The following is a 4,161-nucleotide window of genomic DNA, read 5'->3' on the forward strand; positions in this document are numbered from 1 at the left end:
TGAGCCGTGGGTGTTGTTTTACGATATGTGTTGCCATGTAGGTTGCCGTTGTATTCTAATGGCTTTCCCCCGCAGACACCACCCTGAGCTGATTGTTTTTGGTGGCAATTGAAATAAAATCCTTTCCCTTAGATATACTCTTAGTCCCCATGTGCCTGTTGGTGTTGAGGACATGCTTATCACAAGGTTGTAAGATAAGCATTTAGTGTCATTGTCTAGGACAAGATTTGGTTGAGATCTCATAGACAAGAGAGATATGTTTGGCCAATATGTCAAGCTGTCAAACACCCTGCATTATGTTTAAGACTACAGTTTCATTTTGTCGATGGGTTACCAAGTAGCAAAGCAAGAGCAAGTGCCATTAAGGTCTGTGATGCTCCTGAATGTTGCATGGTCATCTATGCAGATTCTGCTATTGTCTGGGCCAGTGCACTATTGGGTAAAAGAGGGCTAGGTGGTAAGGCAAATTGCTTGCCTCAATAGAACAGCCTTTTAAGGTGGCTCATTAAGTCGTTTTCTTTTTCTGCTTTACAAGCGACAGTGGTTGACTCCACATAGATTTGACAGAGACCCTGGCAATGATGAGAAGATCTGACATTCTAGGACATGCCGTGAGCCCTTGCAGCTGGTAAGACTAACAAGAACGTGCGATCAGAGGCAAGGTGGTCCGTAGTTGTGCAAGCATTTGCAAAACCACCATTATGTGTGGCCACAGAGTGTGGAACCAGCCTTTGAGTGAGCCTTTCAACGAGTGAGTATGAACATGTAGATTTATTTTTATTAAGTATCAACACAGCTTATTGATCCAAGGAGAAATCTGACTGCCATTTTGGGGTCAAGAAGGAATTTTTTCCCCTGGTTAGTGCAAAATTGGAAAGAGCGAAACTGGGGTTTTTTTTGCCTTCTTTTGGATCAACAGCAACAAATTAACCGATATAGGAAAGGCTGAACTTGATGGACGCATGTCTTTTTTCAGCCTATATAACTATGTAACTATGTAACACAGTCTGCGCAGCACTCTCTCCATGTCTCCCTTGTGTCCCTTCCTCCCATCAAACAGTTCTGCTGCTCATAGATCCTCCTCTTCCTCTTGTTCCCTTGATACAACTGTTTCTTTGCCTCCCTGTTTCATTCCCCTTTTGTATGCTTCTCTCTTTGCTTAATTCCATAAGTTTTGCGACACCCCCAACTAAATAATTCAGACATCTGCTTCAGTCCTCTAATACCTAGCCGCCTAGAAGGTTTAAGGAAGACGCTCTCTTTTGCCACTTGTTTCACCAATCATTACTTTTACCAACCCATACTGACCGCCCCTTGCCCATTCTCCCCTCCTTATTTAACATAGCATTGCTAGAACGTCGCTGGTGTGAGGACAAGCCACTTGAACTTATGGGCCTTATGGTGGAAGACCAATGCCTTAACCGCTACTCCAAATCAGAGGTACAGGTTACCCATTTGAAAACGCATAAAAACCCTGGTATGTATCAACTCTCTCTCTATAACGTTCTTTATAATCGAAAATTATACACTCTTAAAAATGTCTTATGAAGTGTTCCGTAGTGCAGGTGTAATAGCCAGTTCATGCGTTAAAATTGCATGATTTTGTCAAAGGGATTTGGGTCGCTCTGCCAGCATCAGCCAATGGAACCATGCACCTCTCATACCTTGGAGTCAGACCTTCAGGGTGGTTGGGGGTTATTCAAATCTTACTGGAATGTGGCTTCCCTTTCGTGCTAACCTTTATTTCTTTTTCCTCTTTCGCGATCAATGCAGGAAGAGCTGCTACGTCGATTTGGAACAACTGTCGTGCCCTGGAGAACCTGCTCAAAATCCTTTGGCAGCGCACAGGTTGATGAGAAGCTGGATGAGAAAATCATCTATGAAGCGCATTAGGCTTGTCAGACCAGCATGCTATAAATTGGTCCTCCACAGTCTACGTACCATGAGTAAAAATGTTACAAATGCTAAAATGTTAGATTTGATTTTCAGGGAGCAGGGATAGTGAACAGGTTGGAAAGATAAGATAGAGGCAGCACCCGTTCTTGTTGTTGGTAGTAAAGTGGTGTTTTTTTGTTCCAAGTTGATGGCCACAAAACACCCCCACGTCTGAGGGCTCAGCTAACAGCACAGACCTGTGGGATAAAACAAGCAGTGTGTCCTGCATCAATTGTCTATTTTGTCACATTAACGGCTCAGTGGAGCTTGCTATCCCAGTTTGGAGTTAACGGAAGTATGGAAAATGCTACACCCAATCACAAATGGAGTCTTGCTGAGCCAATAGAGACGCAACTCCCACCTAGGAAGTGACTTGACATGGCATGTTAAGGAACCTCCCTTTTTTTTATCTTTTATGGAAATAAAATCAATTATTTAAGTGTGTGGGGGGCGTGGCTTGGATGGCGGCTGAGTAAGACTTGCGGTGTGGGAGCTCCTCCAACTCCTAAGCTATATTCAACCGATTTTGGCAGTTACCGGGATATTATCCACGAAGCTACTATTACCCACAGCGGGCATTATGTCGGCGAGCAAGACCAAGTCATCGGCGGGCTCTGTTCCGGCTTTTTTTGAGCCCAAACCCAGACGTCGGGCCTCTTCCCGCGCTTTACCTACCATCCGCGACGACGCGGAAGATTCCGATGCTTCACAAGGCCCAGACGCTGGCCCCTTACCTCACTTACCTTCGCCTCCTCCGAGTGATCCAGGCGACGGCGTTTTAACCGTCACCGCCATGAAACGGCTTCTGGACGAGATGCGCTGCAATTTTAAATCGGACATGGCGGAGGCTTTATCTAAACTCCACGTGGATCTCCAAGAGCTTGGCGCTCGCATGTCCCACTTAGAGGACAAAATGGAAGAATTTTCTTCGGCACATAACACAGTGGCTGATGCGTGCACCTCTTTACGAGACGAGATTGACACGCTTAAACATAAATTTGGCGACCTGGAAGACCGAAACAATCTCCGCATTAGAGGCATCACCGAGGACATCACCACGGACAAGCTACGTACTTACACCACCAGTCTTATCCAAACTATCCTGAACCTCCCGTCTTCTGAAGATGTCCGCATCGACAGAATACACAGGCTACCTCGCCCGAAAATGGTGAAGGGGTCTCCACCTAGAGATGTGATACTACGCATTCATTGTTTTCTTCTGTGTGCTGTAGCTCAGTTAATTGAGGGGAGTGGTTACCTAGCTTCACCTGTGTGGGGTTATCTATATAAAGCCCCAAGTAACTCACAGAGCTTGCTCACTTGAGTTGCTTCTGCATTGAGATAGTCTCTTTTCAAGTAGGCTATTTTAAGTAGGAGTTAAAAAGAAACAGGAGTTCCCTTGGAGGAGTACAACTGGTGGAAAAAGCGTTATTTGGTTGCATTCAATTACTCAGTCATCTGTCTTGGGTGCTTTATTTTTGGTGTTTTTTTTTTCTTCTGTGTGCTGTAGCTCAGTTAATTGAGGGGAGTGGTTACCTAGCTTCACCTGTGTGGGGTTATCTATATAAAGCCCCAAGTAACTCACAGAGCTTGCTCACTTGAGTTGCTTCTGCATTGAGATAGTCTCTTTTCAAGTAGGCTATTTTAAGTAGGAGTTAAAAAGAAACAGGAGTTGGAAAGAGAAACAGGGGTTCCACAAGGTACTGTATTTATACTGCTTTATATTTTTTACTTTTAACTGTTGTTTTAACGGGTGTTCTTGTTTAACTGTTATTTTGTAGGTTCTCATTTATTTTATTTCTTTTCTTATACTTGATTATGAGTATGGTTATGGGAGTTAGCAAGATTGATGATCTGACTCAATGCACATCTTGTTTCATGTATGCATTCCTGGATGAATCCGTCCAGGGTCCATACCTCTGTGGCAGGTGTGAGCAAGTGGCTTCTCTGGAAGCTCATATTAGAGATCTGGAGAAGCAAATTGCAACTTTGAGAGAGATAGACAATCTTGAAAGGAGTCTGCTGCTCACTGAGCAGAGTTTAGTGGGTGCAGGTAGTGAAGAGGGAGGAGATAAGGCAGCTGAGGAACAGGCATGTAGCTGGGTCACAGTTACACATGGTGGTAGAGGGGGAGGAAAGAGGAAAGGTTTAGCTAGTCCTGACCTTGTGCAGCCTAACAGATTTGCCCGCTTGAGTGAAGATGTTGGGTGCATCAGCTCAGGAGTA

At 44.6% G+C, this 4,161-nt stretch overlaps 1 long non-coding RNA gene across 2 annotated transcripts; it reads left to right on the forward strand.

Annotated features, from left to right (window-relative positions):
- The first annotated feature begins 579 nt into the window (after positions 1-579).
- LOC128505212 (uncharacterized) lies at positions 580-2,368 on the forward strand. 2 transcript variants are annotated; one of them, XR_008355553.1, is made up of 3 exons: positions 580-628; positions 1,774-2,001; positions 2,126-2,368. It is a non-coding gene; the product is annotated as an uncharacterized LOC128505212 (long non-coding RNA). The 2 variants fall into 2 exon arrangements; XR_008355552.1 differs by lacking the exon at positions 580-628 and adding an exon at positions 665-751.
- The last annotated feature ends 1,793 nt before the right edge of the window (positions 2,369-4,161 follow it).

The sequence above is a fragment of the Spea bombifrons genome, chromosome 9 (genome assembly GCF_027358695.1).
Source record: "Spea bombifrons isolate aSpeBom1 chromosome 9, aSpeBom1.2.pri, whole genome shotgun sequence".
In the NCBI taxonomy this organism is placed as follows: Eukaryota; Metazoa; Chordata; class Amphibia; order Anura; family Pelobatidae; genus Spea; species Spea bombifrons.